This window comes from Poecilia reticulata, chromosome 2 (assembly GCF_904066995.2).
Source record: "Poecilia reticulata chromosome 2, P_reticulata-male-v2, whole genome shotgun sequence".
Classification (NCBI taxonomy): Eukaryota; Metazoa; Chordata; class Actinopteri; order Cyprinodontiformes; family Poeciliidae; genus Poecilia; species Poecilia reticulata.
In genome coordinates, this window is record NC_088831.1 from 42,234,530 (window position 1) to 42,246,130 (window position 11,601).

Consider the following 11,601-nt stretch of genomic DNA (forward strand, 5'->3'; position numbering starts at 1 on the left):
CTAATCTGTTGAAAGAAGCGTCATAGGTCACCTTTAAAATCCAAAACCGAACTAAAGTCAAAGCAAGATGAATATTTTAGATATTTTGCTGCTGACAGAGATGTCATTCTTCACGCTCTTTGCAGTGGAGGGTGGTTGTTTATAGCTCACCTAATTCCCGCTAAGATTCATAGCGAAGCTTCCTTCACGGTTGGTGCATCACGTCACGACCAGACGTTAGCGAATGAGTAAAATCAGATCGAATCATTTAAAGCTTCGTCAGAGTCCAGGATCCAGACTGTACAAAGCAAAATGTAGAACAAGGAACGTCTGTGTTTCCTTTCTGGACTCGTTAATCCGTACAACACGTTTGGGTTGTACGGATTAACGAGTGGACAAGCGTGGACAAGTGAGAGACGGTTGTGATCAAATTATCTTTTCTCACAGCTGCCCAAAGGATATTTCTGGAACCAATGTTCCTGAAAAAATGTTTTTCTTTAACTCTTACTAACTTGCTTGGGAAGTTTGGAAGCTGTAATTATTTCTGTAATTAAACAATTACAGTGTTTCTGTAATTGTTCTGCTGTGAACATTAATTAGCATTTAGCTTGTTGTTCTGCTGTGAACATTAATTAGCATTTAGCTTGTTGTTCTGCACAGTCCAGAATCTGCTGGATTTTCTCAGATTTCTGCTGCATTTGGAATTCATTTCTTGACATTCGTGAATCCTGCAGAACAGCAAAGCGACACTTATAGCGTGTTGCTTGATAATATAACCGTGTAACATCATTTCTTTCTATTCCACTCAATCTTTCATTTCTATGACTTCCTGACTCTTAAAACCTAAATTTGAAGGATGCTGTGCTCCAGTCCGTCCACCCGTCTGTCTGCGTCCTGCTCAGCCTGGAGTTTTTCTGCACGCTTCACCTCACATGAACTCTTTAATTCAACGCCCCGACTGACAGACAAATCAAAACAACTCCTACTGCGCTGAAAAAACACATTTCTCCAACAATGCGGGTAATCAGATCTGCTTTGCTTCATTTCTATCATGGACTGTCATAAGAAAAAACAGAAACATGTCAGGTTAAGACGCCAGCGCTCTCTAAATTGGTAACGTGGAGTTATATTTGGAAAAACAACAAAACCTTTAGGTTTTCTAATCCGGTTTTCTAATAGATATATTCTTTAAAGGTACTAATGCAACCTTCGATTATTATTGTTTTTTGACGTTTTTAATCATTTGGAAATTAGAAAGACAAGAACCTGCCCAATGAACGTCTCCAGTAATTCTGGGTCACTGGTTGCCATGGCGACTTCCTTTGTTGTTGTTTTTTTTCTTTGTTTAGCAAGAGGGAGGGGCGAGCCCACAGCACCACTGTTCTCCCCAGACAGGCAGACAGAAACACAGACAGGAACTTAATCCTTAAATAAACAGCCGCTGTTCAAAAAGCAGCCAGAAAAATTCATTTCTAAACATTCGCAGCCACAGGTGGTTCAGCACCAGAACCTGGACCAGGTGGGACGAGCACTACATGTTCACTCAATTAAAGGTCAAACGTAAACATCCAGGAAATTACTCAAAAAACGAATCTGGTGAAAAGTACTGAGTAACTGATCAAGTTATCAGTCGTTTTATATTTAAAAATTACATCAAAGATATAAAGTTAAGTGGAAATTTTGATATTTTAAGGACAAAAATGACAATAATTCATATAAGTAGCAAAGAAATAACAAAATCAGACAAAAGAAAATGTTTCCAAATGAGTTTATTTCAAACATTTCAAAATTATCTGGAGGATTTTTGGTTAAAACATGTTTGTTTTTCATTCAGTGAGTAAAAAAGTCCAGAAATTTTACTCGAGTAAGAGAAGAGATGCTTCATAATGAAATTACGTACAGCGTAGTAAAAATACTCCTAAAAGTAAATTATTTACTGACCTAAATGTGACTAGTTTCTACTCAACTCTTGGACATTTCTGTTTAATTTCTGACCTACTAGGTAACTTACTACTTTAAGTCAACTAGAGACTGAAATGATGATAATAATGATGAGTTAACAACACGTTGTTTTCTACTTTAGCTGATGATCCTCAGTTTGTGGAAACGGACGTTTGATTCAGAGCTGAAACATGCAGACCTGATCTGACCTGATCGTTCCTTGGAAAATTCTCAGAAATGATAATTGATCATAAATTATGATCACTATAAAACTGTTAAAGGGATCAACATGCCAATACAGGCAGGTAAAGATGAGACACCTGGACCTGTTCAAACTGCAGGGAGCTTTTTCTGAAAAGTGTGGCTGATCCTCGGAGCGTTTTCTAATCCGTTTCACCGGATTCATGGGAAATTCTCTGTGTTTTATGTTTGGGAAGAGCTGCACTATGCTTCAACCCTCGCTAATTTATAACCAGCTGCTTTCTTCTTCACATTTTAAATAAACATTTAAACAAAATGAATTTTGTAAAAATAAACTTTTCTGGTGCAAATATCCAAGATCACCTGAAATATAACAAAACTGACCTACAAGCAACTTTTTAACAAGGAATAGGATCTTGTTAAAATTGATGGAAAAAGTAACAAGACATTTTTCCTATAAATTTTAACATTTAAAAAAACTTTTTTTTTTCTACTAAAACTTTGAAATCTGGCTGCAAAGTTACTTCCAGGTCAGTTTTGTCTTATTTTTGACGCACTAAGATGTTTGCATTATTAACTCGACCAACACATTTCAGGGTTTTGTAGAAATATTTATGTTTCTTTTTGCTTTTACAGCCAGAAGTGATGAAGTTTAGTAAAAACCGGTGGCAGTTCTGTCAGGTTCTCAGTTTTAACTCTCTGTGGGTTGATTTGGGTAAAGCTTGCAGTTAAAACGTTATTTCCACATTAATTATAGGCTCCAAACCAAATCAGAGGTTAACAGTAGTTATTTCAGTGTGTGTAAACTTCGCACTCAGCAGACTTGTACTTACATATAAGCTGGCCTGATTAGTTTAACTGTCTGACCTCGTGTTGAACCGAGTCTAACTCTGGCAGTTTGTACATAAATGGTATAAGCGATCTGCAGGACAGAGGTTTGGTAATCAGCCTGATCTTTACAGCCATTATCTGAATTCCCAGATCCGTGTAGTGAGTCAGATAAGGAGACCAACGCGCTTTTGGGAGGGATCCCTGGGTGATCTATAGCGCCGCTTTCTGATCCTCCAAACCTCCGTTTGTTTGCATGAGAAAGTGCGGATTACATTTATGTTTTTACTTGTTCAAGTCAAACAAGGAGGGAGAGAAAAAGGCGGTCCCTCAAAGCGAAGCGCCGAGACGGGACCAGAAGAGAAAATGCCCCGCAGGTTGGTGTCGGGAGGTTTTTACGGCTCCAATCATGCAAACCATAATTGGTTCAAACTGAGAAGCAATCATTTTACACTTGCAGTCGAATGTGTCTTTGAAGAGCGAGGCGTGTGCTGACGTGAGAGCATTCTTCTCTTTCTGTTTGCTCCAACTTCTGCAGAGAGTGGAAAGTCCCCCGGCTTAAAGCGGCACAATGACAGAGTCTCATTAAGCGAGTCGGATGCCAGATGAGGCGCCTGACGTCGGAGCCAACCTGAAAGCACCACCGTTTCTGCCCTACGTCAGCACACCTTGCTAATCTGCCTCTTGTCAAGAAGAGAAAAGAGGAAAACTCGTGTAAAATGGTAATTAAAATCAAAATAAAAGATATATCACTGTCAGGTGAACAATTACTGCCAAATATATGGCCGCTGTAAATTTTCCACCTTTACAGTTGTGCCAGAAACGTCGTCGTGTTTCCTGATTTGCATCCTCAGCTCCTCCTTTGCAAAGTGTTTTTAGTCCATCCAGCAGCTGCTCCTGCAAAACGGTGAATATTTCTCTGTTTGTGTTTTTATGATGATCATCTAGGAGACAAACTGATACGTGAAGATCGGCTCAAATGCTGGAGAGCTTTTACTGGGCTTTATATTTATATTTAGGTATCCTCCTAGTTTGTTTGAAGGATCAGTTCAAGTTATATTTTTCATAACATTTGTAAATAAAAACATTGTTTTGGGACAAAAATCTAAGATTCCTACTTACTAATTTCAAAATTTGGTGGGAAAAACTTTTCGTTTTTGTTGAAAACGAGACAAAACATTTTCTTTTACATCCTAAATTTGACACTTAAACAGTTTAGTTCTGCAAGAACCATTTTAATGTAAATCAGATTTGAAAGACAAATAAAGAATAAAAGATGAGGCTCTTTTATTTAAACGTTTCTCCTGAATGAATCCACCTGACTTTATTTTAGATTATCTGTCAAAGCTCCTTAAAAAACAATGATTTCTAAAACAATGATTTTAAAAGATCTCAATTTAAACTATCTATAAACATGTAGGATGTCGGTGGTTGGTATTTGGATTAAATATGAATCTAATTTAGCCAGAAATAAACATTGAAGTAGTGGGAAAGTCATGGATCTGACTCAGCAACAATATGTTTATCATTAAGCCTTAAGCTGCATAATCAGAAAACACAACTTCATAATCCACACTGGATTTTATTAATTTTCCTTCAAATCTCCGTAATCTGAGACTGTGGAACCGTTTTCCGCTGTGGTTTCCTGGAGGCGTTTTGTTTGATTTCTAAATCTGGTACATTTCACTGTTTACATGCAGTTTGGTTAGTTTTCCTGCACAATAACAATTCAAATATGACCAATTTTACTTTTATTGTCTTTTTCTGTTTTATCCTAAAACAAGAATAACATAAATTATAATTATTGTAATATAATATCTGAAAAAAGGTGAAAATAGTTGCAGTTTAGTTCACAAGTCCAGGTTTTGATTCTTATTTGTGATTTTACAAAAACATGGAGTCATAAAAAAACTGCATGTTTTCACTTTACATGTAACAACTTTACTTGTTACATGTAAAGTTACTTTACATGGTAATTTTAATGTTAACATGTAATGTTACTACATTAAAGTAGCTTTACTCTGTAAAGCTACTTTACAGGGTAAAGATACTTTAATGTAGTAACTTTCCACCATAAAGTTCATGTAAATGTTTTACATTAACTTTACAATGTAACATGTACATGTTTACAATAAACGTCACTATGTAAAGTTTGTGTAATTTGCATTAACTTTACTTGTTACATGTAAAGTTACTTTACATGGTAATTTTAATGTCAACATGTAAAGTTACCACATTAAAGTAACTTTACAGGGCAAAGCTCTTCGCACATTAACTTTGTACAACGTAAAGTACATTAACTATCTATTGATTTACTTTCCAGGTCAGGTAAATTTACAGGATGATTTACATATCAAACTGTTTTAGCTCTTTATTCAAATCTAAACAAAAACCCTGTAATCATGTCGTCTTTATAGGAAAACTATTTTTGTTACTTCAAACCGATTGGCTTCCTTCTGTTTCACGTTTTAAACCGTCAGCCTGGTTTCTGCTTCTAGAGATGAAATGAGTTAAACGTTAAAGAAATGTTTGAACCAGAAACCAGAAAAACGCTGCAGTTGTCCCTTTTTTAAAAAAAAACCCATCATGCAAAAACATTTAGTATCGTTTTGGTTCCCCTCAGTGAGGACATGAAACCCAGGAGGAAGCGTCGCGGTCGGGTCGACCTGGCAGAACCTTTTCCGTCCCGCTCCGCTTCGCCCGCCGACCGCCACGCTGCCTACCTGGAAGTCACAAACAGCAGCACCTCTTATCTCTGCTGCGCTCTCTTATTGAAAACCTCATTTTATATTAATTACACGAAAACAATGATTTTAGCCAAAGATGGGCTCCCCAGTGACTGGGGAGCCACTTAACCCGTTTTATAATCTGTCTTCTGATGGCAGAACAATGCAGCCATTGAGCTGCGGCGGCAGAGAGAGAGAGAGAGAGAGAGAGAGAGAGAGAGAGAGAGGGAGGAATGAAAGCATTAATCTGACACCCAGATAATAGGCTGGCGTTGGCTCATGCACATATCTGAAATCTTGAATAAATGTATTAGGAGTCTTTACTGTGTAAAAAGCAGCGCATTGTGTCAGCGGATCGGCTGCTGTGTGTGTGTGTGTGTGTGTGTGTGTGTGTGTGTGTGTGTGTGTGTGTGTGTGTGTGTGTGTGTGTGTGTGTGTGTGTGTTTTGGGGCTCATTATCCCGGATATTCCTGTAGCATAACCTTTCCTCTCAGCTGTTTGCCTCCTTTGTATTAAAGACACAAAGCGTCGTAAGCGTCGCATCAGGGCTGCTATCCACTCATCGCTGACAGAGGAAAAAACGATTCACGTTTACTGACTGAAACATTCATGCAGTTTGGTTTTATTGGAGGTTTTCACTTGTGCTGTTTTCCTCCCTTCTGTTCTTTTTTGGTCAGTTTCCTCGTTTAGAGGCAACAGAGCATTTTGATGGCTCACCAACCAACCCAGTCACCTGAGCAGCAGAAACTCTCTTCCTTTAAAAACATGTTGATGTGTTTTAAAGTTGTCTAAGATCCCGGTGGATTAATCTGAGTACGACTTTCTTTCCCGGTCGTGTTGCTGTAGGACTGAATCAATAGTGGCTGTAAATAAATTTGTTTTGATGACAGAAACTGTAACAAGATGTTCTCTTAAGAAACTCATTAAACTCATATAACTGATTTTTTTCCACTTAGTTACAAAAAAGCATGACAGGATAAGTTCTTGTGAAGTTTTGGTCAGTGCGGTTTGAACCCAGAGTGAATCAGAATGTTTCAGTTTTCATCTGTTGCCAACAGCAGAAGACAGGATGAATATGGTGAAATCATTTCAATTGTTTCAATAGAATTTGCTCTTTTATCATTGCTGCATAATCTGTGAGATTATGAACCATAAAGCTTCTGGATTAATAGTTTCAGACCAGAAGCTTTTAGTGTAACGAGTCAATATAATCACGTGTTTAATGAAGTTCATGAGTGTTTGATGTCGACACGCAGCGGCCATTTTTAATACATGAATGGATTTGTGTTGCAGTTTTAGACTTCAGTTATTTAAATTTAATACTTTTTTTATTCCTTGTAGGTTTTGACAGTAACTTGAGTTTCTCTTTTTGTCCTTTAATCCTGGAAATGACCTTCAGGTGACAGAAGACTGACTTTGTAACTGTCTTTATGTGACTCTGAAGGTTCAGGTCAGCCAGATTTCAGGCCTGATTTCTAGTTTCCAGCTCTACTTACTGACTCTGATTTATGGATATTATCCTCGCAGAATTAAACATTTATTTTTCAGTTTTATGTGAAATCCATTACACATTCACTTTTCGTTTAAAACCCTCATGATTTGAATAAAAACCTGTAATCTCCTGATTCTCACACGTAATTATGTCCGTTGTGTCCAGAGTCTGGACGCAGCAGACGGTGGAAACGACTCCGTTTGTTCCTCCGTTTACACTGTAAAACACGACGTTGAGCGCTGAGCGAAATATTCCAATCCGGACACGACAAGTGGAGTTTATCCGATGGAAAATGCGCCCTCCTGCTCCTCTGTGGGATATTATCCTGCAGGGCCTGCTGCTCCTCAGAAAATGCTTATGCGCTGTGATTTAAAAATAAAACATGTCAGCCTGGCTGCGCCACATCGGGTCCAAACCCAGGCGCTGTGAGTCAGCAGATTAAGGAAGTTTCTAAGCTTCCAGAAACTCCTGCAAACACCCCAAACAAGAGTTTTACAAGCGGCTGTGTGTACACAACTGTGGCTTTGCTTTCAATAAAGTTTCCAACTGCTTCTGCGTGAATGATGTGGCATGTTTGCTCCTCGCCCTCCCTCACGGTGACACATGGCTACAAACCCACAGCTCCACCTTATTAGACAGGAATCCGGCTGCACTGAGGTAAAAACAAAAACAATATTCCTCTTTGGTTTGATCAAATATGAGCGAGGCGGAGCCGGCTGTAGTAGCTGCAGGGGAGTAATAAAAGTAAAAATGTCTGGGGAGATTGATTCCTGTGTACAGGGTGGTGTGTGTGTTTGTGTGTGTGTTTGTGCCAACTGGAGGTGGTAGTGGTGGGGGGTTGACTCAGAAAAATCCCACTCTGCGGTTTGCTGGTGTTTAGTCTCAGAGGAAGACAGGAGGGGGAAAAGGATCCATTCACTCCTACTGTTCTGCTGCTGGAATCATTTGGAGCGTGCCAGAACCTCTGAACGGTGTGAAGATGCTTGTTCTCGCTGTAATGGAAGCAGTGATAAAAGGTTGATGGAGTCAGTTACCGCTTTATTTATTGCAACAAGCACTGGAGGAAACAGTTTATAAGTTTTTTACCTCAGAAAAATAAAATCTCGCCGCCATCTGGCTGCATTTACCGTCTGCTGCTGTCAGCCCACTTCGTTTGGGTTGCTCTCCTTCAATACTCTGATCATCGCTTTCATTACACATATAGGAACATTTTCGTCTATATTCTCGTCATGTAAAGATCCCTATAATTTTGCAATCGGAAATTAAATTAAAATCATGTTAAGTGGTTAAGCTTGTTCTCTTAAATTATTAAACATCATGGCAGCGACAGACGTAAACAAGATTTTCATGCCGATTTCTCCCTTAAGGGCCCTCAGATATCAGGATGACTCTTCAGGTCGGATATTCCTGCCGTGTGTGAAGAACGTCGGGACCACTCCGATCTAACATCTGGGATATTCATCGTAGCGTGTGGTTTCCCGAAGGAGATTGAGGAAAGATAGTCCAGAGGATTCGGTTTGATTGGGGAGCAAAGCTGCAACATTTGTCACATTCTCAGCTGCTTCGGTTTGCTTTCACACTGCACTGGAAAAGACTATTAATGTGATCACATTATGCAAAAAGGAGCTGGCCCATCACCAAATCTATTCAAACCATCTGAAACCTATTGCAGCAAACGGGGACAGTATGTCCCCAACGCTAATATCAGCAAACGTGTCAAATGATCCAAACCCTTTAGTAGAGCTGTTCCCCTCCTCACCTGTGGGGGCGCTGCACCAAGAACCACTGAAGACGCTTGAGCTCAACTTCCTTCTTCACAAAACGTAAACAAAAATGAAGTCGGATTTTAGCGATTGTAGGATTTTCTCCTTAACCGAACTGGTGTGAATGCAGCTTCAGAAAACCAAGTGACGGAAATACAGAGAGAAATTAAAAATACACAGAAAACAAAACAACAGCCAGAAAGTCCGGTGGATGTTGTAGACGTCTCTGTTACGTTTAGTCCTCTAACCATCGCCATGGCTTCCTCCCGGTCGGCCATGTTTGTTTACTCTGAACTCAGGTTTGGTCTTGATGGATGTGAATGAATGAAATCAGGTTGTGTGTTGCTGCTGCCACGCACTGTACAACCAAACCTGTTGTACCAGAGGCTTGTGTCTGACCGCCAGTTAGGTAGTAACTAGTTACCATTTACTTGAGTAACTTTAGTAACTAGTTACCATTTACTTGAGTAACTTTTGTGAGAAGATGTACCTTTAGGAGTCTTTTCACTATGCTGTACTTTGTGTAATTTATTATTATGAAGTATTTCTACTCAAGTAAATTTCTGGATTTTCAACCCACTGAATGAAAAACAAACATATTTTAACCAAAAATTCAGCAGACAGACATTTTTGTTAAAGTTTGGAAGAAACTGAGTTGGAAAGATTTTCTTTTGCCTGATTTAATTTTTTGTTATTTATGTGAATTATTGTCATTTTGGTCCTTAAAACACCAAAATCTCCACTCAACGTTATATTTTGGTCCGTCTGATGATGCAATTTTTAAATAGTAAATAATTTGATCAGTTACTCAGTAGACTTTTTCACTTTTAACAGTAAAAACGTGTTGAAGTAGAGCTGCTGGTTCTCTGGTGGTCGCTCAGGTTTTGGGAATCGGACGACAGAAGAGGCCAAACTCCTTCTGACCTTCATAATCCAAATCTCCTGGCCTCTTTTGTTCATAAATATGAGATAAAAATTAACCCCAAGTACCAAGTTTTACATAAAAATCAGCAACAACTTGGCAATTGAACAAAACCAGTCAATAGTATTCAGATTATTTCCAGTGAATCTCCCTCTTCCTCAGTGTTAATTCTCTATTAACCTCAATTGGAGCCAATGATAATAATGAATTTGGTTCATTAATTAGTGTGGCTGTAGCCTGATGTGTATCCATGTGGGGGCCTATTCATAGAAACTCCATCTCCACAGATTTGGAGCCTAATAACTCACCTCATTTCACAGGTAGGGAAGATATTTTCAGTCTTCCTGGTTAACGTTCGTGTTGCAGTCTGTCTGTCGTCCTCCTCATTACTTATCAAAGTCATCTGTGACCTAGTTAAAGTTTCCACTTGGAAGTCTCTGGTGTTTTTGCGTGACCAGGTTTTATACTGTTAAACTGGTTTTAATGTGTTTTTTCCAGGTTGGAAGAATTTTTAAAAGCAAGAATTGGATGAACATCATAAAATTATTTTCTCTTTTTTTTTAAATTGTCACAAACATTGTCTGATCAGATTCAGAAACTATTCTCCAGTTACTGTTGAGAGTTTTGTATTCTTGTAACAGAATCATAATATCTCCCTTTAACTTCTTTAAACAGGATTGTTACTGGTACTTGAAATCCTTGAAAATCTGGAATTTGGATTCCATGTTCTCAAGGTTTGGAAAGAGCGTCACATTCAAACTGAGGGTTTTTTTTTTGGTAACGTAAAATCTAACGTCTGATTAGAAACCTGAATTTGGAAAAAGTTATTTACAGTTGGGATCATATATTTACATACACACAATGAAAAAATACAGGCTTTGTTTTTTTTACTTCACTGAATTTAAATCAGACAAAATGTTTCTTATTTTGAGTTATTTATATTTGCTAAATGCTGGAAAACGTAACAAAAATATTTATTTTATTTTGGAATATTTACTATTCTTAATTTCTCACTATCTTATTAATATGTGTAATTAAAATAAAGGTTGTCTTATGTTTTATACGTTAAACTTTACTGAAATTGGGGGATTTTATTTGTTAGTGTAGATGGTGAGACTTTTCAAAACATGACATATTTGTTTTTTATTTTACTTTATCCCTGCTGCAGAACATACTTAAGGCATTATTAATAAAAGTAATAAATGTCTTTTGTGGTTAAGTTATGTTGTTTTAATCTCCAAGTTACCTTGAAAGTATTTGAAAAGCCTTTGAATTTTACTGTGGAGCAAATTGTTCAAACCCAGACTGATGACATTTGTACCTCAAGCTGTTGGATTTAATGAATTATTAGAGAGCAGGAACTAAAACATCCAGATCCTCGACTTTATTCCTCTTCATTTCCATCAATCGCTTGAGCAACAAACGGCAAATATCAGGAATATGGAGATGAAATCTGCTAACTGGAGGTAAATTGAAGACCTTTTTGAGGTCTGAGCCTCCGTTGTTTCCACGCGGAGACGTTTTCTGCTGCAGCGGCGATTCGTCTTATTGCTGCAAACATTCAGATGAACTTCAACAGAAACGACTGTTAAACCGCAGAGCAGCAGAAAACGTTGCATAACAGCAGCAGCCGGTTTCACTTCACCGCAAATCCGGTTTCCCCCTTTAAACATAACCTGGTTTATTTTTCCTCACCAGGAAATTATCCTTTTTGATTGATTTCAGTTTTTCACACATAGAAGTGTCACA

General features: G+C 38.2%; 1 long non-coding RNA gene across 5 annotated transcripts in view; it reads left to right on the forward strand.

Annotated features, from left to right (window-relative positions):
* LOC103461797 (uncharacterized) overlaps positions 1–11,601 on the forward strand; it is an 82,315-nt gene that overhangs the window by 69,599 nt on the left and 1,115 nt on the right. For 4 of the 5 annotated variants that reach the window (XR_014086663.1, XR_533195.3, XR_533194.3 and 1 more), the window contains 2 exons: positions 3,488–3,671; positions 3,761–3,856. The exons of the other annotated variant lie outside the window; for it this stretch is intronic. This is a non-coding gene — a long non-coding RNA (uncharacterized LOC103461797). The remainder of the gene's footprint in view (positions 1–3,487; positions 3,672–3,760; positions 3,857–11,601) is intronic. 5 annotated transcript variants of the gene reach the window in all.